Source organism: Bombus terrestris, chromosome 3, assembly GCF_910591885.1.
Source record: "Bombus terrestris chromosome 3, iyBomTerr1.2, whole genome shotgun sequence".
Classification (NCBI taxonomy): Eukaryota; Metazoa; Arthropoda; class Insecta; order Hymenoptera; family Apidae; genus Bombus; species Bombus terrestris.
This window is the reverse complement of record NC_063271.1, coordinates 3152731-3180560: the sequence shown is the minus strand read 5'-3', so window position 1 is coordinate 3180560 and position 27830 is coordinate 3152731. Positions and strand designations below refer to the sequence as shown.

Here is a 27830-nt window from a genome sequence, read left to right as displayed (position 1 = left end):
ATCCGATTTTACGACCGCAGTGATCCATTAAATTTTAATATTCCACTTGCATCTTTGTGCGACTTCCAGAGCAAAATTTTAACCTACGATATAGAAAAAAAGAAGGAGAGAAAAAAATTGTATATGAATAAAAGCATACGGAGGGAAAGAGACAGAGAGCTTTCGATCGATGGATGTCGACCCGATCGCGATGTTCTTTGTTATCGACACGACGTGTTACTATATAACTAAAAACCAAAAAAAGAAGAAAGGAAAAAGAAACAAGAAAAAATAGCGGACATGTGCAGAAATAACCCGTTGCTTGATATTTATATGGAATGGTGAATTTTTCGTTTCTACAGCGACCAATATGAACCATCGCCTGTGATATCGATAGCCACCTTCACGAGATACAAGCTGTACACGTATATCCCTGTAGGTAGATGTCAGGATCTTTTTTGGACAAAAGCAAGATGAACTCGACGATTCGTTTGGAAATTACTAAACTTCATTTGGAACATTAGACTATGAAGAACTCGTATATTTATTATCGCAATATAAATCTTACGAATTAAATCGCTGTCTGTAGATACACGATTCCACGAGTCAGATTTAAATTTTAATATTTTAATATCAAGTCTGACGTTCTAAGTAAGGTCTGTAGATGTCCTAATACTTGAGAACGGAAGTGTAAGTTGCGCACGCGATAAGAGGCCAAGTGAAAAAGACGAAAAAGAAAAAAGAGAAAAATGGCAAAAGAATTATTAAAAAAAAAGAATCTAGTTGGAACACGTCCAATTTTTGCGATCCTTCCCTGTCGCGTGTCCTGATTCCCTTTGTCCGATACAATGGGACGGTCGCTTTGTGCGCGCTGCGTAATTTCGGCTCTCGCCTATTAGCCAGCCAACGAAGAAATAATTTACCAGGTGGATTCTCCGCTGAGAGAACGTCACGTCTCGTCCTACCATTCCGGTAACTTGAACGTCCTCTTTGCCTCGTTTATTCTTTTCCTTTTTCTTGCTTTTCGTGTACGTCCAATCGCGTCCGTTCCTTCGTTTCACTGTCTCACCCCTTCAGATTTTCGCTTCTGCACGAAGTTTTCTGGTCGACGAGGGATATAGTCTGATATCTGTATCACAACATAGAAGAAGTTGGTCCTGTTGATCTAACTATTGCAGACACGTGGAACGCTTTCAGACATTTAGGTCAGGACGAAAGTGGAAACGTGCAATTATATATCGGATGATTCTCCAGGGCCACTGTAGCCTACTAGTCGGTAACGTGAAACGATCCTTAACTGGATGTCACCGGATTACGGCGAGCAAAACGGAAGCTTTACAAGGCGCCTGGGAGCAATACGATGTAACGCTTATTATGCGCTACCTCGTCGTTTCGAGTTAAGGAGGAAACGTAGCCCGGGTATTTGGGCTGCACTCGCCACGGAAATATGTTAATGGCTGTACAAAGTTTAAAGTTGCATCTTCAGTTTCGCATGATCCCGTTGTGAAATGCTTTTCCTTTTGTTATTTAACAATGTGGCTCGTTTCGTCGTTGGAAATGAAAGTCGCTCGTTTGTTGCTCGCTTTTAATTCCTTTGTCCATTGTACAGAGAATTTTATTTCTTTATTGTGCTGTTTTTCATTTACTGAATTTTCCCTCAGCGTCCGATATTTTCAATACGTATAGATTTATTTTATTTAATTTTCCTGCCGATTTATGCTCCTTCGTGAAAATTCGATATTTTTATTCCTTTTTTACTTGCAACGAGTTACGTAACTGGCAGAGTCGCAGCAAACTCGATTTCCCTATGCACATCGATATAAAGGAGGAAGCCATGCATCACCATATCTCATGTATTATCTGGGCATACGTTACACGAAGGAAATCGACTTGCACGCCTGTCTTACCAAATTGAAGCTGCTTCGCTGGCTGGCTACGTCAAGTACAGACAGCAGCGACATGCATCACGATATTGGCCATGAATCTGTGTTAGATGCACCTGGATTCCAACGAACTGATAAGAAATCCATTCTTTCTTGCGTCTCAAACTTTCATTCTCTTTTTCAGAACTAATAGTATTTGAAGTGAACTTGGAAGTAGTTTTTCAACTTGCAGTGTCTCGATCTTCTATATATATGCGTCCTTAGGTAGTTACGATTCGCTATTAGCGACGAAAAATCTGTTCAAGAGTTCCAGGATAACGTTGCAAAGACCTCAGGCTTAGTTAGACAATAAAAATCACGCTTCACGTGATATTTTATTAACCGACTGTACGTAACACTTACTCTCTGTTTTTAAAGCGGATTAGATCATTCGTTAGTTCGCTTATATCGAGGATAGAAGTGGCCCCCGCGATGAAAGGAGACGGTTTCCGTCCGAGGAAAGTCATTTTTTTCTCTCTCAAAGGAGCTTTATGGAAATTACTGTCGGCTTCATGGAGCCTCGACTTTATTTACTCGTATACCTTGCAGCTTACCTTCCCGTTTTGAAGAAATTCTAGACTCGAAGGAATTTCAAAGAGGCGTTCTGCCTCTAACGACAAGCCTCTTCCACGTACTAGCTGCATTTAGCGTTTGTTGAGCCAAACAAGAACCGATTTTAACCAGGAAAGAACACGTTTAGTATCCTCCTTTCATTTTTAAACTATTCGTTTAATTCTCTTCACACCGTGTTGATCTGTTAACCAGACCGTTTCTGAAGAAACTTCCGTAATCGGAATTAGGAATTTTATAAAGAAAAATCAATTTTAGTCGCAAATATAATGCAACGACAGATGAAAAAATCGAAGGTCCATAATTAAAATTAAATCGATATAACCAAGGAATTGGGAATCTGAAAATGATCGGTGAACAGTTTATAAATCATTTAGCGTTGCGTGTCATGAAACACTCGTTCGTAGTACGTTTATTCCTTCGAAAGCTGTGTGAGTATAGAAAATAGAAATCGTTTACACCGAAGATAAAATGGAGAGAGTAGGATACAAACTTGAGAGTAGCGAGAAAGAAATCTCCCACTTGGAATCGATTCGCATTCTTGATTCTCGGTACACGCGTCACGGGACCGCGTTTACTCGAGAAATCCCAGCTACGTTACGAAGATGCGGTACTCGGTGACCGTAAACTTGATAATAAAGTCGCGGGACGATGATCACGTGACCGAATATACACGTTAAAGAAAGAGGGCCACGAACTCGCGAGAATAAGAATTTTTATTTTTATCCCGATATCTCTTACTTAATGAAAGGGAATACAAAATACCAGTATAAAATAGAACAAAACGATAATTACATGTTAGAACAATAAGAGGATAATGCAACACAGCGCTACATGACGAAATATAATTCAAAGACTATTATTCAGGATCTAATTCAGGCACGGTTCTTTCACATAATGTATCCTAACATCCGTTCATTCTTTCGCTTTTTATTTTATAATTCTTTTCAGTATCTTCAGGAAATGATCTCGAATTCTTCGCTCGAAATTCAGTCGTACATAATAAATAATCATCCAAAATTCTCATCCTTTGAAACGCGTTTACAAGTTCTTGAATATCGTGTCTCTTTGACTATGGAGAGAGGCAATTTGCGATTTAAACGTTGGATTCGACAAATCGAACAGGACACATAGCTGCAGCAATAATTCGATTTCCCTTGTTCACTCGTATGATCCTGTCTGATCCAGCGTCGATTGACGATGCTTTGACGAACGTTCAACGTTCTACAAAGATTAATCCAATGGGTTTCATGGGACTACCCTTTTGAGGATTCGAAGATCGAATAACTTGCGGCTGATATCAAGGTTTTTTTCATTCGTGATTTTCGATGTAGCTGACCGGTGATGAAGGACACGGAAAGATCGAAAGGTAATCTTTTTCCAATCGATCTCGCATGGAAATGGAGAGAAATTTTGGTTTTCGAAATGGATGTGCGTGGGAAATTGCGAATGTGAATCGAGCGTCAACGTGATTGCTTTTTCCAAAAGTAACTTTCGTAGTTTATAGCCGCGAGTAATGCAAACATTTTCGAACGAAATTGAATGGATGATTCTTTTGAAAATAGTAATACAGAGTGGCAGAGCGGCAAAGAAAATTATTTTGAAATTTCATTTCAGCTATTCAATATTGAGGCGATCGATAATAAAAATGTTATTGAAATTATTATTTAAATAATCGTTGAATTAATAACGAATTTACATTTATATAACAAGAGATTTTCCGAAAGTAACGCACATGTTGCGGAAGAGAAAATTATCTCGAAATTTCATTTCACATATTTAATAATCGTGATGATTATTGGAGTTTAAACGGTTGTTGAATTATTAATTCGAATTTACGTTCGTATAACACGAGCGCTTTTGAAAGGAGAATACATGTTGACACGTCTAACGAAACCGAGCATTTTTCCAGCATAACGAAATCTCTCGCTAAACTAACGCGTCCGCGTAGAAAGTAGCTCGTCAGTTGACGTAACGCTTTTGAGCAAGCTGCCGAGAACAAATTCGCACAATGAAACTCTTTGAATTTCTGGATATGCAATACAGCTACTGAAGTCGCGTTTCCTCCTCGACGACTGTCGTTATTTTCACGTCTTTTAGGGTTTCGATAACCTCGTACTCCCGTCACGAACAAGCGAATTTCGATGATACTAAGAGCTTCGAACGTCGTGTATTTGACAACCGAGTTATTCGCATTGCTAACAATTTTTTAGTCCATCATAATGTAGGATCTTCACTACAATTGGTTTATTTACAATAAATGGATTAAACAGATGTTGATTGAACAGAAAACGATGATTGTTTAACATGAACTAATCACAATAACGTATTATAATTAAGACAACTAGATAATTAATTTGCAACACTCGTCACCACGGATTCAACGTTCTTCTCTCGACAACGCAATTCGCACTCTCTGACGTCTCAATTCGCAATGACTGTTAATTGTCTTTTGTCTTAGCCTCATGTCTTTTGTCTTAGCCCCACCACGCACCTGTTCCCCAACCGCTTGTTTATAATTTACCCGACACCCCCCAGGTCCCTCGTCCACGATACTACAATAATTACCTTATTTTGATCATTCTAAAAAGTTTAGTAACACAGATCACCGATGACAACCGTGGCAATTATTTTAAATACTTCTGTAATCTCTTGCACCTAAATATTACGACACATATAGTATATTCATAAAAGACTGCTACAATTAGTTCGAATCCTTTCGTGTGTCCGCGTATTTGTCTCTCCTGTATCAAACGAAAAGGTGTCCAACTTTAATCATTCCGAAAATTTTACCGAGTTGTCTCTAAAAAAATTCTACTGTGTCTCGAATAACTTCATAACGTTGACAGATGTATAAAATCGCCGGGCGGCAATAGCGTGGAAATTTGTAAGAGATCGCTCGGTTGGATCCCAGCTACGGAAGCTCCCTGGCAACGGGTCGCGTTCGAAGGGAAGCAACAGTTGCAGGAGCGAGACGGTTCACGCGAATCCGCGCAAAGTGGCTCCGTGGAAAAGCATCCGCGTGTAGATCGACCGCTTTTGCGTTCGAGGTCGAGCCGAGAGGGATGGGACGGATGGCTCGAATCCATTCAACCCCGTAAATTATAAACGCGTACTCTGCTTAAGAGTACGCCGAAAATTCGTAACATTTTACACGCTGATGTTTGTGCATGCGCATCTTTTAATGGTACGTCGCCACCGATACGTCGCTGGCGATTTATTTGACAATTGGGTCGTTTAGTCGGTTCTGAAATTCATGGCCAGGATTCGTCGTAGGTTGTAAGAAGGTAAGTTTTTGATATTCGTAGTAGTTTTAACACGTGTTTGTCCATTGCAGTTATTTTAATTGGATTTCGGTTTAACAGATCGTTGACGGTGTATCGTGGAATATATTTTACCTCAGTTTTCGCATATTATTGAGAAATATGTCAAATTAAATAAAATGTAAAACATCGGTTCGAACGATTCCCGGCTTCAACGTTTAATAAAGTAAAATCGTCGATTTACATTTCGCGTCAACAATGTGTTGATATAATTTTAGCTTAACAAAAAAAAAAAAAAAAAGGAAGAAAACAGAAGGAAAAGCTATTTCATTGTTTTATCATGATTTATCCGATTTCATTTATGAATACGAACGATTTCATTTGTGACCTTTTTAACTTTATGTTAATCGTATTGATAATTTACAATGTTTTCTATAAATTGAATTTGCATGGAAATTTTAAATGCTTAATCGGTTTGGTATTTCAATTTCCGGAATTGATAGGAGAGTGCTTAGATACGAGTGTTCAAATATTTTGGGAAATGAATATACGTGATTCGCAAACAAGCTATTCGCCAAAAATAGTTGAACGAAGCAATTTTCGGATGCTAATTGAATGTGACTCAAAGTGATAAAACATGATAAAAAATATTTTTTAGATTCAATTTTAAACGGTAAATAAATTTCTGCGCAAGCAAACGGATATATCTTTAAATATTACTTTCTACGTTTTCGCACTATTTGGTTAGAAATGTGGTCTCACAGCAGTAAATTAAATACACCGTATTCTTTCATAGAATTAATTGTAAGATTTCTTTTACGTATCCTTCCTCCTGTTTCTTTCTCTTTCATAAAAAAAAAAAGTAGAAGAATCTTAAACAGTAGCTACAGTTTCGTTTAAAAGGTTCATTGTAAAATGTCTTTACGTATCATAATACGGAATTCCGCTATTAAAACCGAAACGATCTCGGCCGAGTTGCGCGTTGTAACTGAAAACAGATAAAAAGCTGGCTCCATGGCGCGGTGTAACGAGCGCTTAACACGATGCAGATCATCGGAATGAAATAAGAGCAACAGCGCGGCGAGACGCAATCGTTCGAACGGCTGATAAAAAGGCCCGATGTAAGTGGGACGATATGATAAAAAGGGCGCTGGCAAATGAGCCGGGGATAATTCGACGCCGTTTTTAATTACTTGAGCGCGACATGAATTATTAGTACATCGCTGGTAGGGAAGGTTTCTCGTGGTTAAACTTCCTCGTTTTAACACTTTGACTGCTCAGGACGCCACGGCAGTATTTTTATTATTCAAAGCATGTAATGGCAAGATAATAATAAATTGATGATGCGTTGTCGTGTTGCGAGAGGTGTTAGCGTTGTTGAGAGATTGAGTGGTTAGGTTGTGGAGTTGCGTGAGTTACTAGCGTAGCCGAGAGATTGAGTTGTTAGCGTTGTCCAGTTGCGAGAGTGGCCGAATTAGAGTAAGATTGTTACATTTAATTCCAAATTAAACAATCATCGTTTTCTGTCCAATTAATATCTGTTTAGTCTATTCATTGTAAATAAACTATAAATTTTAAATAGTATCAGGGAAAAATCTTATACCTAAATTTCCCCGATACTACAATATAGTAGTAAGGTATGTTCACACTTCTAACTTCAATTATATGATTATAAAGCAGCATTTACTATTATTTTCTAAGCTGTGTTTATAATAATATTCGTAGATTATCCTTCAAAGGTATGGATACAAACATAGTGCACCCTTAAATGCAAGATTTGTTCTCATTTTTTTTTTTAAATTGATATTCTAATAAAAATGTTTAATCGTTCAATGAGACACTTTTTATTTCAAAGTATCTTCTATTTATCGATTATATTCAAAATCCCCTAACTGTACTTTTCATACAATTTTTACAATTGTAAAAAGTTGAAAGCTTCGGTCACCAATGACCATCGTGGCGTCACAGGAGAAACCATGGCCGGTCATATATGTAGTATCGTGAACAAAAGGCCTAAGATATCGGCCGAATCGTAAACAATGTCGCGAGAGCCGCGGCATCGTCGGGTACATCAATGTGTCGTCGGTTCTTTTTAAGTGGATAGTTTCGTAGAAAAGGCCTGCGTGACCCTGGCCACGGGCGTTTCGGGACACGTGTCTCGAACGACGGGAAAAGACAAAAGAGACGCTAAAGACAGTGTTAGTTGAGAAGCCGGAGAAGACGGATGCAAAAGGTGTGCAGAGTGTGACTTGAGAAGCGAGAGCGAGCGAGTGTAGAAGCCGAAGAGTGTGAATCGGGAAGTGGGAAGCCGCGTGTGAGAATAGGACGTACAACAGCATTGTAATCATTTCGTTGCTTCGAATATTATTTATCAAATCAAAACATCATTACTTGTCCTTTCCTCTAAGACCCATTAAGATACTACATATATGACCAACGTGGCAGTCAGAGAACCACTAACTGGTGTGTTGCGAGTATTTTAAAAAGTTCTTCAAGTCACGCGTATAATCGATAATTTAGAATCAGAAATGTAGTTACCATTGTAACAGCGATTGCTAATGTTGGAGGATGAAACTATGCGGTGCATGACATCTCTCGCGACATATGCATTGACCTAAAAACCTGTGAATTGGAGAGAGTCGAAGACAATCTTCGTTTTATATTTATCATCAGCCACAGCTTTTATAATCGACTTGTCAAAGGTGCGTGAACACATAATCGTATCACGAGTGGCAAGATCACGTTCGAGAATCCCTGTTGGCAACATGTAACACCTCTGTCGTGTGTGTAAGCGCTGCACTGGCACAAAGGCAAACGGGACATCGATTACAAACTGTTCATTTCATGTGTATGTACTGCTGAAATTCGCACCCCTTGACGCACTATTATAAATTCGATACGGCAGATCTGACGCATTACAGGCCAGATTAATGATGCAACGCGTTGTTCTATAGTTTCTAACGTTACAGATTACGCGATAAAATAGGATCGTAACATTAGCAATTATTATGACGCGAAATTTATTTCCAATCGTTTTTTTTTTTTCATAAATATATCGAGTATCAATCTTCGAACTTTGTTTTAAATTTATGTTTTCTGCTATTACTTAGTTTTCAAATTGCAAATAAAAATTTAATCAGATCGTACGATTCAATTCGTTTCGGAATTAAATGCGCTATAACAACGGTCGGAATTGAACTAATTGTAAATATCGTGAAAGTAACCTGGAAATCAAACATACTGCATATAATAACGTCCACGTCTCGATACTTTTATTCGTTAGCACTGGATTGAAAGAAAAGCATCGATATCGAACAAAGCCAAGAGCACTCCAAACGAGAAACAAAAGTGTGTGGCGGAACAAAGCTCATCGGCGCAAAACCTGGCAACAAACAAATCGAATCGAATCAACAATTCGATTCCAGTGTCGTACTCGAAGTTCAGTTTATCGAGCAGCTTTCAGAGCAAGCGTATCGCCGGCCAAAGAAAATTTGCAAACAGCTCAACCTTTTATGTTCCTTTGCCAACGCGATATCACGGTCAAGCGGATTCTTCATCGCGTAAGCGTAAGTAACGTTTGTTTCGTTCGTTTCTGCGGAACTGCAACGAAAGCTGCAACGGGGATTAATCTTGGAACTGAAATTCAATTCGATCCCAAGAGGGCGAGAGAATTATTTATCGGAGCGATCCGATCGCCTACCCTTCGTTACAAATCGCGTGGCGGCACGCGAACTGACGTTACAATTAGCGGCGTTCCGTGAAACTGGGATCGATGGTGCAATTACGCGTAACAGGCTCGGTAGTTCGCCCCCGATCGGCTTTGCCTTCGCGCCGTGTAAATCTTGGAAAAGTCTCGTTTCCTATCAATTGATAATCCGACTTTTTTCAGTCCCTTGGCAAGCTCCATGTGGAACACGTAGATTTGTAGAACACTTGACGATGCCAATTTGCTCTGTCACATTGATAGCGTGTAAAATTAGAGCGCGATAAAATTTAACAAAGTAAGATTAGGATACCGACATCTCGTTCCATTCTTTTAAGTTTAGCATGTAAAGTAGATTCATTTGCATCAAATTTAGTAGATTCTTATCATTTAGATTTAATTTAATAGAAATTTCTTTAATCATGTTCAGAATGTGATGAATTTAACAATACACGTAGATCAATTGTAAATTTATGGTAGATACATGTATATAGTAATAAAGGAAATTAACGGTGCTTCCTTTAGTTAATTTTTAACTCAATCGTATTTTTCATTATCGACGAATTTCTTACGATATCTCTGTTTAAAGATTATTTTACTCGTTTCGACAAGAACAGAACGAAAATAGAAAAATTCGGAGACAATAGCTGGGTTGAATCGAGAATTTCGATCACCTGCTAACACCAAATCCATTGAAATTCATAAATAAACGACCATCTCCGATAAAATCGAGCATATTCTAGCCTCGGGTGGTCTGGAGGGTGCAACGACAGCTGGATATCGCCGCATCGACGAGTCGTCCCTGTGTTCCATTAATTTAATTCACCGATGTCTGGTAATTCATCAAGAGTACGCATCGACGAGCGTTGTATCTTGAGTGGACATCGACGTTTCGCGTCGATTCGCGGTGCAATTGGGACAATGTGTGCGTAATATCGTGTCCACCGATGGAAATCGCGGTAGTAACGCCAGTACGAACAAATGGAAGGACAAATCAGGCTATTTCCACGATCGTTTCTGGTCCAAACTCTGGGATTCAGAAATTAAGATCGCATCGGTCGTCGAGAGACAAATCCGCTTCCGGGGACACGTCGTTTGCAATTCGATTTGCGTCGACTAGTTCCAAACAATTCGGACAATTACGATCTATTAATTTAGCCCCAACTATTCCGCTCGGATTAACTAAACGTATTTCCAGCAACACGTGGAATAATTCATGGATCTATGAATTACCGGCAGGTTAACAGACGACGTCAGGATTCTCGCCGGCCATTATCACCAAGTTAATGAAATTATTTAGCGAGTTTAGTTGTGTAGAAAAACCCTTTGTCCGTTCCCGGTGGTTTAGTTTGAAACTTTACGAATTAGAGAGATTGGTCGAAGCTACACGCAATCTACAGATCTCCTTCAGTCTGTTTCTTCGAGTCTATCGTTTCATGGTTCGTTGAAGTAGGACACTGATTAGATATTTGCCATCGCTGTTCCAGTGCAAATAAAAGATAACAAACTTGGATGGGTTGTTTCAAGATTTCGGTCATGAGGTCGCATGTTGGCCCCCTATGTTTGCGTCCTTTCTAGTATAGAATAGTATTTTGTGTAAAAACAACGTAGATAACGTGTGATGGCTACACTGTATTCTAATCTTACTTTATTAAATTTGACCAAACTATGATTGTATGTTATCGATGCTACATTCTCAGATTGCTTCCAAGTTTTATTCATATAATTAACACAATCGTGTGTTATTAAAATGTTGATGAAATTTCAAACTGTTTTATATAAATCGCGCGATATACACATAAAAGTTTTCTATGGTATTCCATTCGAACATATTTAAACAACGAGTACATGTACTTTTAAAGATGACTTCTTTAGTCGTTATACTTGTTATACTCGTTATACTCGTAAACAAGTTGCTGTCTTAAGTGGCTAAATGGAGCAATGAACGGGCCCTACACGAGACCGAGGCTCTGCGGCGACAATGCAACCGCCATAAACGCTCATCATTTGCGCATTTGAAAAGACTAGAGTGTTTATCAAACGCATACAGACTCCTCGCCTTGCAGCCACTGATGGCCAAATAACGATGCCGAAACGCGACGATGTTTTATGGTGGACGCGTAGAGAAGAAACAAATTCGCAATGAACGCGGTGATGGAACGATCGCGAGGGGAGAAGGAAATTTGCAGTAGCCGGCTCGGTAACAGCGTACTGCGTCGTTGTTCATTGTTTCATTGAAGGTCGTTAACCATCGTTAGCGGTCGTTCGTCCGCTTGTCGACGTTGGTTTGCGGACCGCCACAGAGGCCGCGAAACACGCGGCAAAATCGTTCCTCCGCGGGAACCACGACTCGCTATCGCCTCCACGAACGCTTAACGATCGTTATTCTCGCAAAAATTATGGTAATTCGCGAGACGATGCGTTAGGCGATGAGGCGATCCGCTAAGATGCGTGGGATTTGTTCATTCACAGTTTGAACGTTAGATTAAATTAAAATTTCATCTTTTACAAGAGAGCAGCGTCAAAATTCAATTTGAAATTTCCGTGAAAATCTATGAACTGGTCGTATCTTAACTACTTCGCTAATTAAAATGCAGATCATTAATAAACATTAATAATAATAATAAGCAGAATTCTCCAAACTGAAAGATTTCAAAACTGAACGCACTCCTGTCGGTGTATAACGCGATTCTCCTTTTCATTGCGTTGTCTTGATTGCTCTTCGTTCAACTGAACGTTTGAATATTCTCGAGTGTATCTAACATAACACTCCAATATTTAATATTATAAATAGAAACTTATCAAAGCGGCACTTGTTACGTATCGCACTCGACGAGACCGCCAAGGATAGTCACTCGTTACATGCATTAAGTTTCATTGTATTTACATAATAAAATTGCCAGACACTATCTACTCGAATCATCTACAACCAATTCTCCTGTGATATCTTCAACATACAGATACCCTGTTATCATTATCGTTCTCCTCGGATCAGAAGTCTGAAGAAAATTTGCATCTTACATATTATAAGGATTCTACTGTATTTTGATTTTCGAAACAATTTTGGCATTTTCCGCTGAATCATTGAAAATTAGTCATCCGACCCTGATCTTACAATCGTGTTATCTTCTAATTAAATTAACCACGTGATATCGGTACGGTCCGAAAGGAGACGCCTTATCGCGGCTACACCTCCGCTACCCTTGCTCCTCTCGCCCTTTATCAACGTCCAACCCCTGCTGTTGCTAATGACTATTCAAGCCGACCTAGACTCGTGCCCCATCTCCTAGCGGCCGATAATGACAGAGGCGGGCGACCGATGTGTAGCCTCGTTTGCAGACATCTCTCGTTCGGGACTTAGAATCACCGCTTGGCAAATTGGCCTGCGAACACGTTGCTCTCGCTGGAAACACCGCACGACTCTGTAATTTCGCGGTTCGAGGGCGGTTCCGCGGTAACAGCCGTTGGAACGGATGACATGCGGTGGAAAAGACGAGAGCAGATTGACAGTATCGTTCACCGCAACTCGCTCGAGACGAGCAAGTTTAATAAGATGATACGTACATAAGAAACCAGGCACGTGCTTGGATCTTCGGCTCTTGGCACGTGGTTGAACTTCTAAATAGATGTTACTACGTGTAGATTTTTTCGATCGAGAAACTTTTAAACGAACCTCTTAGAGGATATGTTGGTCAACTGCTTAAATTATAATATGAAGAAAAATGATAATTATAAATACCATCGGCTTTCACTCTCAGATCTGCCGTGAAAAGCAAACTGGAATGTTCAAACAACTGGTTGACTTTTCCAACGTACACGACGGTTTATTTATCGTCAATGGGGCGTGGTGCTGCGCTGGTTGCTGCGCAGGGTGGTTTTTGTGCGTAATTCTTACGGAGAATTACAGTGCCAGCCGGTGGTCACCGGGGACGGAATTAGGGATGATTTGTTTGCAGGAGAGAATAATCGCGTGGCTAGACGTACGTTCAGATTTTCACTGGGTGAAATTACCTTGCGGTTTGCGGCGAATCTCGTCTCGATATTTAAGTGGATAATAATTTACCATTTCAAGATCAGGCGTCTTTTGAAATGTGATAAAAATTTCTTCCGTAGTAATTATTAATAATATTGTAGAAACACAGTAGCCCGAATAATATTAAATTTCATGTCATTTAACTTTACTTTCGTTTGTTTGATACTATAGATATATATAGGAATAGTACGTGTGTGTATTTTTTGTAATTACTATACGTAACAATTTTAAAGTAAACTTCTCTCTATTAAACCAGAATCATATGCTTTTCCACGAGTATAACTCTACGCTCTATTTTTATATTATGACACAAGGGATCAAGATCAATTTTCCTAAAAATAAATACCATTTATACTTAGCTGATAACTCGTTCAACTACGACGCATAACGCAGAGCGTCGAAGGGTTAAAAATTGCTATTTTCGAAACTAGCATCGATACACAACGCATCTTCCGTCTAATCTAAAATGCCGTACACGTTTAAAAGATTCTTTCATGCAGCACGAAACCGCGAGGAATTTTATGGCACAAAAGGATGCTCGTCCACGTATATACAGCCTAAAGCGACGTTCGTCAAAGTATACGAGACCACGCGTCTCGCAAAGTTGCCCGAGGATGGGTGGCATTTTGCGGCACGAAATTGCACGTGACACGGGAAGAAAATCCCCCATCCCCTTGCTCCAGCTTAGCTAGAAGTTGCCCGGGTAACATCCGTCCCATCTACAAGCACGTATCTCCCTATCGCGTGGGATTAATATCGCACGGTCGTCTTGTCGAGCTGAACGTGTCTCCCAAGGAGACAGGAATAGAAGAGTCGGAGAGCAGTGTCGGGTCAGCAGGTGGCGGAATATCGTCCCGTGAACGGGTCTCGTCGATCGACGCTCAAAGACTCGGGTCGTATGCATAGCCAGCCAAATTTGGTTTGTCTATCCCCCCGGACACGAGGCGTCGACCAGACCATCCAGATATCCGAAGTGAATCCCGACGAACGATCCTGGCACAGCTCCAACCGTTTCCGGTGAAGGGTTGCTGCCCCTCCTATCTTCTGAATACTTCACCATTCGGTTTCATTTTCATTATCATTTCTAACTGCCAACACGCAGGATATCCTGAGATTTGCCGCTGTTATCGATCATCGCGATAAAAATAGCGTGTTTTTATCTGGACGAGGAAATTGGACGATGAAGATCCGTTATGGTCTGGTGGAGATCGTTAATCCTTTTTTCACTCGGGAATTACTGAAACATACGTTTGTGTTAGCTCGGTAATTAAGAAACGAGCGCTGCAAATAAAGAACGGTTAGTTTACTCATATTTATATTTATATTTGCTATGGTTGAACAATTTGAAGTTTTATAATATATACATCAATGTATTCATATACATTTAGATGGTATGATATTTAACAGTGTGGTATATTTGAAACAGTTTTCCGAATGATTAATCGGAAGATTAATTATGGAAAGATATTCGTCTATTTGAAGTTGCGTGCAAAAAGTTAAACACGTGGATGACCAATGATGTTTGCGTCCACGGGGATGATTACTATTTACTGTTTGATTGGGAGGAAACACGGTTATTCGTTGTCGCGTGTTATTTCGGCGAAATAGGACATTTGTACGAAGGTAATGTGAATTGACGATAATGGTTTTTACTATACATTGCGATCGGAGGCACGATACGAAACTATTATCAAATGTCTTTCGGGCTTATTTTCTAATGCAGGAAAGTTTATTCGAGTCTGGTAGTCTGGCAGGTTAAATATATAAAAGCACGAGTGCTAGTCAAAGAGCATTAGTGACAGGAGCCAGAGCACTGCTCGAACGTTATCGAACTTTGCCGCTGATTATGAGTGCAGAAGCGGCGTTTCATAATTGTATCTATAGGTCGTGGCAAAAAATACTTTATGGAATAATATTAATGAGATTAAAATATTTTTTAAATTGTAAAAAAGTCCTAATAGTCTTTTGTATTTGTGTCGAGTAACGAATTAGAAACTATGTGATTGGGATAAGATTTTGTAAAATGTCGAAGATGATTAATAAATAACGAAAAGTTAGCGATAACAAATAACAATGCGTCTATCGTTTAACAATCTACTAATATCAGAAAGATAATTAATTTCTCCCAAACTTGGTTGCAAACTTCCCAGACTTAGCTCAATTAAATTAAACCCCAATACTCTTTATAATTCCATTTAATATTCAAAGGGGACATTATCGAATTTTTCGGGAATGGGTAGGGCAGCGATGGGTCGCTTCGTTTAAAGTTCTCACGAAACTCGGCTGGCATTATCCTTTTAGAAACGAATCGTTCGATTCGATGAAGCGAAATGGGACCAGAAACGAGACCGAAAGTCAGAGGAGGTTAGCTACTTGGGCGATCCTTTTGATTCGGTGAAAGGCCTCTGCTAGTATCTTCAAAGAGCTCCTCTGGCAGAAATACAGCCGCCGGACCGTAAAAACAGAGAAAAGGGGAGGCTGTTACTCGCTTTTAATTTCGCCTGGCGTAAAAGCCGCCATCTCTAACATCGATGCACGCTGCGTAAGGCTTTTTCCCCTTTTGTGGTTTAGACTATAGAACATTGGATGTCTCGAGATTTCTGCCTGTTCATTCCGTCGAATCGTCTCTACGAACGGGCCCTTCTTTTTCCCTTTTTCACATAGAACGATTAAACGATTCGTTGCTTTTTATTCACCAAACGCGTGTTAGGAGAACCGTTAGGCTTTTAATCTTTCGTCTTGTTGACTGCTGATTATGTGGCAGGAAGAAAGTGCAAGTTTCAATCTTGCGAAGTAAATGGCAGGTTCGGTGTCCTAGAGTACGTTAAGTAGCATTCGGTGCAATTTAGTACGCTTGATTATTTGAGCTTTGCTTGCATTATCTAATTTTTGTATAATGACGTTAACGGCGTTATCTCTGTGTCAGTATCTACGCGTATCTGCACAGTTAACGTTTCCAGTGCTGATTAAGACAACCATGGCCTCAATTAGAATTGTATTGTTCATTCGTATTTAGAAATTGTTGTAAGTGGTATAAAACTTGTATGTATTCTATTATATGTGTTATATAAAACATTTCGAAGCTACTATCAATGTATTGAGACACAACTGCGATGGTATAACGCGCTTAATATTATATATTCGTAAAAGACTTCAACGGTCTTAGACACTCTCGCTAGCTACTGTACCAATACAACAGTAAAGAGGTTAAACATCGATCAATCGCGACTTACTTACATGTTTCAGCTTTGAAACGTGAAACGGCCGTCATACATTGGCCCGATTCATCGAACGAGTCTCTTTGTCGTCTCATTGAAAATCTATCAAAGCTTCGCCACTCAAAGCTGGTCCGAACTGCTCAGGGAATCAAGTTGGCCGTGTATCATTCATTACGAAACGACGCTGTTTGATGCGGCGATTCGCGTGACAGAGGCATGCATAATGCGACATCGTATCGGACGACGAATGATGGTGACTCGGTTGGAGGCAGTAATCGCGTCAAGAGCGTCGTGTTTTATGCGCGGTGACAGAAACGGGATGGCGGGCCGTGTTGGCGACGAATCGAACCGCGTGAGATAGGATTACTGTACGGTTCGTCGGCTCCGAACACCCGGATGCGGAAGCTACAGCAACGCCGCGTGTCACCGTAATCTATGTTCCGTCGAACTTAATCTGGTCCCGCGTGGAAAATCGACAAGACCAACGCGCACCTCTCTCCCTCCCCCCCTCTCTCTCTCTTTATATCTCTCTCTCTCTCTCTCTGTTTCTGGTCCGTATACGAGAAACCGGAAGCGTAACCCGCCTCCGAGAATCTATTTACTTTGCGCGTCATTAAACTTCCACGTTACGAAAAGTTGGATTGCGTGAATGATCGATAGCTTCTTCAGGTGCCAGCATGAAATGTAACAAAGTTCTGTACGTGCATTAGGCCTTCGAATGACAGCACTGATTAATGCGGTGACACTTTAAACTCGCGTGTACGATTACACATGCCCACGCAACCCTGTACTTAGAACGCGCCATTGATTTTACAACCCCGTATTTTATTTAATGATTAATAGCGATGGGATTGAGTTCAGTTTGTAAATTTTTCTTCCTTAGTATTGAGACACTTTCTGGCCGTGTATAGAATACGATAATTAAACTGCGGATATTTATGCAAACTTCTACTTGTATGAAGATAATTGAAAAATGGAATTTAGATAGAAAATTTTTACTTGCCAAATATTGAAGCGACTACGATGCTTTGGACGTATTATCCACCTTCGAATTTCCCGTAAATGCGTAAAAGTTTTACTTGAACCTGTCGCTATGCTTACAATGCCATCGCCAGAGTATTTATTTATCGACATGAAACAAAGAATTCTGGCAGTAGGGACATTTCCATAATCGATCCAAGAAAATGCGGGGTGCCTAACCGACCTTGAGCAAACATCTATTCATTTCCTTCGATCCGAATGTTCTTACCCTCGCGAACTAACGAGACCTCTACGGGTCAAGCATAGGGCGGCATTAACCCCGAGTAAGCCGCAAAAAAAGAAACTTCCCTTGCACCAGCTGAGTGGCAACCGTTTCTATGAACGTTCCGCACCCTGTTCGCTACATATCGATTCGTCTCTCGGACAAAATTGGATTACGCTCCTACGGAAAAGAAAACGAGGCGAGAGAAAGCGTAGAAAGAAGAAAAGATAAGAGCGGAACGAGTTTCTGAAGGGGAAAGAGAAATATAGAGATAAAATATCGAGAGAAATGAAGCAGCTGAAACGGGAAAAGAAACAAAATGGGAAGCGTGGCTTACTCACGGAATTTGCCGCGTTAACAGCCAGATCCTGTAATACCGTCGACACCGGGATTCCAATTAGCCTCTTTATCGATTTCCTAACCGAGATCTAACCTCCTGATTTCCTCTTCTTTCGACGAAGAAAGGAATTTGCCAAGGGAACGTATTATCCGTTGACAAAGCTTGTTCTTTTTAGCTCATTTGCATCGTGGGCTGATGTGAAAAATCCTACTCGTTGATTTTTGAAAATTAGTTCGTCCAAGTGCATGGCACTTGCCAATGTATCAACGTCGTCACTGTCAGAAATTACTATTATATTAGGTTGCCTGAAAAGTGTCTTTCTTTTACAGACACGTCTTTTACAACGATGCATCTTTATACAAACACGAAATCTAATCTGTTGAACGTTGTGATCTTTATTTTGATAAAACAAAATGGATCATACGTAATTGGATAAAATAATACAAAAGGGAAAATATCGTGCATCCATTATTTCCTTATAAAATGAAAGAAACTTTTCGGACGACCTAATATTTCTAACGATCGAGCCGTGAAAAATACGAGCGTCGACGAATTACATCTACGTATTTTCAAATCTCTCAAAGAATTTTCAAATCGTGATGTTACAAACCATTGGAAGAAAAGTAGCGGAACGTCATTCTTCGCGTACGTTTTGACGTCTATGGCATCCTTATTTATTACGACGACGACTTCCCGTCGGCCAAGGAAAGTTTACTCTGACATTCTGCGCATTCCATCGGTAACCAGCCATGCCACGAAGGAAATTCCTTTCACGTAGTCAAAGGACGGGAACGCGGCGTCTACACAGGCTGGTTTAAGGCTTCACGTGCACGCCAGATTCGAGGACAGCGATACCCTGGTTATTGTGGGAGATACCTCGATAACAGGGCAGAGGCAATGCCACCAGATCTGCGTCGCTTGCATTCTACTGGTACCGGCCTAATGACCGGGAACGCCGGAACGGTACATAAAACACGAATTAGCGAACGGTGGTAATGGATCGAGCGAGCTTCCAAACGACGATATATCTTCGTACTTGCAACCAGTCCCTGGAAGATAATTATGTACCGATGTAACTGATCTGTACTGTACAAGATACGGATACCTATGGAAGATCCTGTGAAATTTCGTTAGATTCAGCTTGACATTAATTTATATATAGTGGCTCGTGTTGAAATTTTCTTTAGCTCTGTAATCAGGCTTGTTTTAAGCTTTACCAATGTAATTATAACGATCGAGTCTCGTAACAGCGATAATGAAATTTCAAGATATTTCATATAATACGTACGACGTATACATAAAAGATTTTTGTGCTAAGTGACTCACTGTAGATGATAGGATTCTTAGATGTAGGATTCTTTTAATGTGGTCTAACATCACGGCGAACATAAACGACGAACGGATAGATAGCTTTTGTAGATGAAATTGGTCATTCTGATGATCCTGGAGACATTGTTAGATCAACGAAACGAACAGGTGTTATTCGTTGATAAAATCGTTGTGAGACACTTTAGAAAATAAGAATTGCTGGCGTGATCGATTGAAAGATTCGTAGATAACTAACATCTCCGTGTTAACTAACATAACTAGTCGATTAACCGGATTTCCCGCGAGGCCTTGATTGCGATACGATCACAGTTATCCTTTAATTACTCGAAGCTTGTCGGTAGTTCAACGTTCGACGCTGGTATCACGACGCGAACCTTAATCTGGGATTCGCTGTCAGACATCAATCGCTCGATGCGATTGTCGCGTCATTTCATAAGCTCTCTACTACACTCTCTGCTATCCTATCGCTCGCTCCACGAGTTTCACCAGTCAGTACGCGAATACGTACGTTTGTACATTGTGTAAAACAACATTCCCCTCCATTGTTCCCTGGCCGAACCAAGCCGATCCTCTTCGCAATCTGCCAGTTTTCCGCGCTGTTTGCGAATTTCAGATTTTCGAAATATCTCTGCTCGCACAAATATTCCGTTTCAACCGACAAATCGACAAAGCGATCGATTTGCCGGATTTTGTCGACTTCCGTGCATCGATCAAGGGCTTCGTGGATAGTCTGTCGTTCGTATTTCGTGCGAATAATCGTACATTCATTTTCATTCAGTCGCATTAATCAAACATAGTTTGCAGTTTATCCGCGCGTATTCTCGCGATTAGCTGCCGTTGGACGAGTTTGCTCGTATTCATATAAGATTACCCGCGTTAATTTTCATTTCGCCGCACTGGTATCGCGTTAATTCGTCAGATTCACCCTCCGACTGATTCGTTGGTTTTCGTTTAATTAATTCGTAATAACTTCTGATTAACCTATGTTTATTCATTCGCGTTTAATCCCTGCTGTGTATACGCGTACGTGTAATATGTATATGCAGAATGTTAGGAAAAATACACCGAAGACTTTGCGAGCCTACAGTTTTTCGTCAAGAGGAGTACAATGTAGGACCAAAGATCAACTCATTTCATTTAATTAAAAATACAGAAGTGGCTCTACAAAAAAAAAAAAAAAAAAAAAAAAAAAAAGATGTTGAGAATATGAAGGCCATTTTCATCCTGTCTGCCCACCAAAGATTCAATCGAAATATCGTCTTACGTTACGGCAAAATAAAATTTTAATACAACATCGGTAGAGTTGATTGTAAGAGCGATACTTGCTAAAAGTTTTGTAGTACTCTTTTTAGAAACACTTCAGGATCTTAGACTTTATTTTTACAATACCTTGTGTATCTCCGTATGCGTACCGTTATCTTAATTCCGGACCGATTTCGATACGCTGGATCCGCGGACGTAATTTATCTTCTCCGTTGTCTATTTTCTATCACGAATCCGAAAGCTCCGACAAGAATATTTCTCACTTGATTTACCGCCCCCTGGACGTTCTGTTCCGCACGCGATCCGGCACGGTACCGCGTAAATTTCGCTTTATCTGTATGCGCGTTTCTGATTTTCAAAAGCGAGGAACACCACGCGGTGATCTCCCAGGAGTTTCGCCGGCAAAACGTGAATTTACGAAGCTTGTTCCTCGTTGTTTCATTTGCTCACGAAAATTCTCGCTCTTCTCTTCTATGTTTACATCCACGTCCTGTACAAAATGTCCAGTAACTGTTCGTACAACCGAGGGAAGAGTGACTCCTCGTGAAAAAATAGATCAAAAACAAAGCTTTTGCTTATGACGCTTCGATTTTGAGAAAAAGCATTTTCAAAATCAGGCTGGTATATATCTACTAACAGTAAATTTCGATTTGGAACACTTTTGCTTATGGCATTTTATTGAATTAACTGTTGTACCACCTACCAGTTAGTTACCAGGCACCGTGTACGTGCTCTGTTTGTGTATCTTCTGTTTCAATGTTTCAAAAATCTCCAATCTCGCTAAAATAAAAAAAAGAAGACGAAAACGTCGTAATTTCTAGTAAAAGCCATCGAATATATCACCGGGAGGTTCGTTCATCCTGAAATGCGGCTACCTAAAGGTTGTTAACAGAATCCTGGGGATCCATCAGAAAATTTGGTTGCTTTTTCGACGAATACCATGTTCCGAGTTTTCGTTCGAGCGTAACCAGACGAGGTTACCCGCCTCGTCCATCTGATATTCGCGTGGAATTCTCGAAAGTGTAAAGACGAGCGGAGATGTGTCTCTGTCGTTTTAACGAGAAACGCTCGAGTCGTTGCAAAAGCATTCAAAACGGCTGACCGCTGTAACAGCGTTCGAGGTTATTTCAGGATGGTGACCGGCAAGAACGTGTGCTCCCAGCTCGAATTCTCTTCAAAGAATTGGAACGTTGCTGCTTCGAAAATCTCCGGCTCTCTGCCACTGTTTCTCTTTCCATGGTTATAGCGGAACAGAACGTGCGCTGTTTAAACGCGAGACTCGTAGTATTGGCGTTCTAGTTCGACGTTCCCAGCGAATTCGTCAAATCCTCGTTTTTTCACCATCGCTTCGCTCCGCTTCCTTTCTCTCGGTTGTCCGTGGCTTTTGCTACGTCATGGAAGTTTTTCCTTGGAAATTCGCACAAATAATGGTATTTATTTAAACCCGTTGTACCTGCAGTATTGTTTCGGCTTCTCGAAATACGGTGTTTCCTTTAGTATCGTAATATGTATGAAGCAAGATTCTTGTCAAAATCGAGACGTTAGTCTGTGTGGGGACGTGGTCCAAGAATACAAAGCTAAATTAACAAGTTTGCAGTTCTGTGACCTTAGTGGATGGTCAGTGGAACCACACGTACGCTGGGCCACCTGTGGGTCAGATACGTACGAAATCGCATGTTCTATAGTTCAGTTAATCTTTCAAAAGACATTTATCTTTCAATTCTTATACGAATAATAAAATTATTAAACGTAATAATTGATTCAAACATATTAACACCTCTTATAGATACTTCTTATAAATCTGAAGAACATATCTTGGGAAATTAAAGCTATATAATCAAAATATCAAAGTATTAATTGCACGATTAATTATTTATCGTGTTTGAAACCCTACTGAAATATTTCTAATTAATTGTTCATTTAATAGCAATCAAGTAATTATATGGTTATTCGTGCATTTTACGGAACTCTTATTCATATTTACATAAATAATACAAATATTTTTGTACAAACATAGTTGGATATACGTAACTATACAGCTAGGGTGTATGAAGACGTAATATGTCTACATCTTGTACCGGGAATAACTTGAAGTTATAAACTTGAAGAACATTTTACTTCTCAAACTTCACAACTCAATTAACCGTTACAGTTTCATCCGAACGTTATAATTTCACTTTCGCGTGCGAAATCCACAAAACGAGCAAGTTCCTATCGCAGCAGAGGTATCGATGATTAATCGATCTTTACGGAGAAGAAATAAATGGTCGATGAACCGTTGCGATGATAAACAGCGAACATCATTAACGCGAACGATCGTGTGGATTCCTCCGATGGTAGAGAGTCATCGAGCCCGATGAACGTCGATTATTCAAGTCGAGCTTGTAAACGGTGCTGTCTTTCCATTAGGTTGACATCTAGCGCAGCGAATGTTACATCACCGGCAGCGACCTTCTGTCACCATGGTCGAAATAACAAGGTTAATTAGTCCACGGGGAAGTTCTACTCGAAATCCTTCTATTAACGTCGTCAGCTGCGAATCCTATTATCGTTGGCCGCCTGCTCCACCGGCATTCCGCAATTCGGCTGTCCCTCGTTTCTGTATCCCCCGCGAATCGGCGACAATTAGTTCACTTACCGTCGAAATATTCAGCCGCTTCCGGTTCTGTCGGGTCGTCGAACTTGGCCGAGCGGTCACGTCGCGTCAACGGAGGCGCGTGTAAATTCGGTAACGAATTTAATTAGCGTTCCGCTTCGATGCGTTTTCACGCTGCCAACGAATCTCCTTCCAAATCGGCATTTTTCCATGTCGCGCAGGAATCACACGTTTAATTAATATCTTAACTAACATTTCGCTTTGTTATTCTTGCATTGGCTGCTTGAGCGTTTTGTTGCTTATCGTAACAGTAACAGGCGACACAATATCGAAGTATTGTACGTAGTTCGTGGTTACGGAGCTATTAGAATCGTTCAAAATTTTTAACACGATTTATCTTTTTAATAAAATTGGGAGGCCTGAACGAATTCCATATACTAGCGAGGTTTAGCGATTACCAGGCTCTTATATACTTACACAGCAATAATTTGTATATCTCGGTTCGCAAGAACTTGTGCTGTATATTTTCATTATTTTACCAAACGTCTTCAATATTCTTGTCTTTAAATCGTAAAATACTGCTCGATAATGACTACACACAAATGTTATGGACAGGCGTCACACATTTTCGGCGACGTAGATCGATATGTCTGACTATGGCAGAACGATCTACTGTTTGCGAGGGAATTCTGTGACGGATTTGCGTCTCTAACACAGTGTAGTAATTAATTAATCGTTACATGTTACATGATCGTGCGCGTGTTCAAGAATAGTTTGTCATTTGTGATATAGCGTTGCAGTTGGACGAGTTTGATGACCTGGCCTCGTACTTAATAATCTCTTATCTTAGAAATTGAAACTGAGATTAGGACCTTAACTAAACTTTATTATGAATGCAATCTTTATGCGAGTCGTAACTACAAATACCTGTCACAAATGTAACTCGATGTTATACGGCAAGGCATCAGGTTGATCATAAAAGAAAAGGAACGAAGTGTTCGATTAAAGTCACGACAATGTGAATCTTCGTATCGACTGTAGCCATTGTTTCAACGAACAGGTTGATAAGAGCGAGATTCCTTAAGGTCCTCGAACCGGAAGATCGAGGTACAGAACACGTTCGATTGGCGGAGGGCCCGGTGTAACGTGCACACGCGATAACGAGGTTAATTAGCCCACGACGCCTGTCGGCGGTTCGTCCTGCTGCTGAATAATTTATCGACCTGTGGCAGGCACGTGTGTACACGTAAGTCTGTTGGCTTCGAAACCGGCTGACGTCGCTACCAATGCGATCGCGCGCACGCGCAAACCTTGGTCCTCTCTTTATATCCGTGGAAAATTGTTCCTCCTAATTAATTAGCTCCGACCACCTTACGGGTTCTCCGATAAACTTGTTAACGTTGAACCGAAGAGTTGCCAGCTTTCGCTCCGTGTATACGCGTGTTGCCCCCTTGATTTTGGCGAAATTGTTCAACTTTGTCGAGAACTCCGATGAATTGTTCAGTCGTAGGTAAGCAGTAGCAATCTCGAGTGGTATATAATTTAAACGACGTTCGGCGAATCGTACGAAATTCTTCCCAGATGTTTCGAGGAATCGACGTTGCGTTAATTGTGTAAAATGCACGACTAGAGAGTAGCGAACAGCAGGGTTGGCAGAATATTTGCACAGCTCTCCGCCATTTGGCGAAACTTGGAAATTCTCAGTATTCATATCGACGAGGGTAAGACGAATCGAATCCCATCGAACCTCGGATAAAGACTTCTCGAAGTCTGGTCGATGGAGGAAGATCTCGTTGCAAAGAGGCAAACGTCGCTGTTCGAAACTTTTGACCAACCGAGACACGTCGAACGCAGAGAATTTGCTCTTACTCAGCCATTTGCTTCTTCTTGCTAGCTCCATTTAAATGGGAACAACGACGGAGTTTTTGACTTTGAAACTCAGTTGGCCTGTCCTCGTCGTAATCGACGTTGATGTTTAATTTCCAAGTGACACCAGAAATGGATTTTCCTCGTACGTATCAATTATTTCGGCGAGGCCCGTTACACGGCTATCGATTTCCCGTCGACCCTCTCTTGTACCGAAACGAACGAGATTTAACGGTGCTAAGGCTGAAAATTAAATTACCCTGGTACTAAAATATCTCTGTGAAGCTTCTACGAGTCGGCTAGAAGCTCGCGTCACCGACCTACCTGAATTACGCTTGTCTCGTTGCGCTGGGATAAACACCACTTTTCGCCAGCTTTATCTCCGCGAGTGCGACGAGGGCCATTCTCGCGCACCTACGCTAACTTATACTCGTTTTCCATGGATATGAGCGAAATACGCGAAATTTTTTTTTATTAAAGCTGAATTTCTTGTTAAAATTCTGGTCAAATTCTTTGTAGTTTTCAATTTAATCGATTAGTGATAGCACCGAATAGTTGTCAGAAGTTTTTGATCAGAGTGTAGCTCTGCATTTGTGGATTTTATATGTTAATGCAATTCTTGCAAAAGCTTTTACGACGGTGTATTTTATACGGTAGATGATGATTTCTGTCAGAAATTATTTATCTCAACGATACAGTAAAATTACACTTTGGATGGAAATTTTTAGCAACCAATATATGTGATTGTACATACGATATACATATATACATATATATATACATACGACTCGAATCTTCTTGTAAAGTTCCGAATAGCTGGTGAATATTTCAAGGAAGAAAATCACTCGGTACTCAGGAAGGTTGATAAAGTAGAACCGATGTTATGTTTAATATCGTTGATAAGAATGAATTGCAACGATGGCATAGGAATTCAAAACCAAAATTGATATCGCGTGTGGAAGATTAACGAAGCGTTGCACAAGCCCCGCCCCTTTAAATGCAAAGTAGATAAAAGCATCGCGACACATCGGTGAAGATGCTAAAACGGACCACAGTGTACAAATCTAACCGAAGAGTGCGATGAAAATCCATTTGCCAAATTACTCGAAACCACCAGTTTGTGAAATTAAATTCCTTAAATGCTTCCGAATCTCATTCTTTACAGTCCTTGCGATATTCGTGCGAGTTCTGTACTCTGAATATCTTTTAATGCGCTCTATGTATTTTTGCATTTTATAATTTGATGCATTTTTGCATCTTTAATTGTAACATTACAATTCATCTTATCAATTTATTTTATAAAGTGTGCTCGAACGAACGCAGAGAAATCTGAGATCCACTTACGAGTAATCGAATCCTACGAAAAGCAAAACTTTTATATCCTGATTCGACAGCTGGACGTGGAATTGTAAAGTGCTGTATTCTATCTATCCACGTAAAAGATAAAAGTTTACGCAAGGAAAATTAAACGATTCTGGTGTATATGAAATATCTCGTTGTTCAAACGTCTCATCTCCGGTAATAACACACGAAGGGAAAATGTAAGCTCCTGTTTGACAAACAAAGGAATCTAACTCTGTAAACAGGTTGAAGAGAGTCTCTAGATACGCAATGGTATAATGCTATGACATTTTTCTGGTTACCTGGTTTGTACGAGCAATCTGTCTGGCTTGGTACGTTCGAGCAATGCTGAAAATGAAAAAGGAAGAATCGTCGTAGCACGCGGATCTCGTCCAGCATGTGGCTGGGAATACAGCGGGACGAATAAAACGAGAAAACGACCAAACCACCGGGGTTATTGTCTATTGTCTTGGTAGAATTCTGCGGGAGATTTTTGCCAGGCATTTTGTATTTTGACTCGTTGGTCGTCCCTGTTTACGTGACCATGGCGGAGAAGATCATTCTAATTGACCAGTCGAGAGTCGAGGCAGAATTTTATGTTTAGCTGCTCGTTGCCCGTTATCCCGCGTCGTTTACCGAGAACAGTCAAATATTTTGGAACCCTTGGTGCAGCATGTTGCAGTATCGCAAAATGGAAATGAAGCTTGTAATTATTCTAATTAAAGAAGGAAAATGGTGTTTATCGGAATAACACGGGAATAATTGGATATTTTATGAGAAAATATCTATAATACGTTGTTCACAATACCTACATATAGCGTGGAACTACGTTCATCCGAACACAGGAGGTTGAATTCTATTATTTCGAACGAAACAACTTTCTCGTACAAAATTGTAAGAAAATATTATTCGCTACGCAATAACAAAATTCTCATGGAGAAGAGCTAAATCAGACATTTGCAAGTACTGTCAGGCCTATCTCCGTGTAACAAACGTAAACGTACATTGCATCTCGCTATCTGTTCTCCGGTTTGATTCTTCCTAGCGAGACAATGAACATCGATCGAAATACGTTATCGGTTAATTGTTCGTCTCGCAGATGCGGGAATGCTGACTCGTTCCAGGCAACGTTCTCGTTTTCGAGTCGACTCGATTGCCGTCGTT

At 40.4% G+C, this 27830-nt stretch overlaps 1 protein-coding gene across 2 annotated transcripts in view; it reads left to right on the top strand.

The window, feature by feature from the left end:
* Nucleotides 1–27830, top strand: part of LOC100648160 (protein-tyrosine sulfotransferase) — a 183535-nt gene that overhangs the window by 16030 nt on the left and 139675 nt on the right. The window lies entirely within an intron of this gene.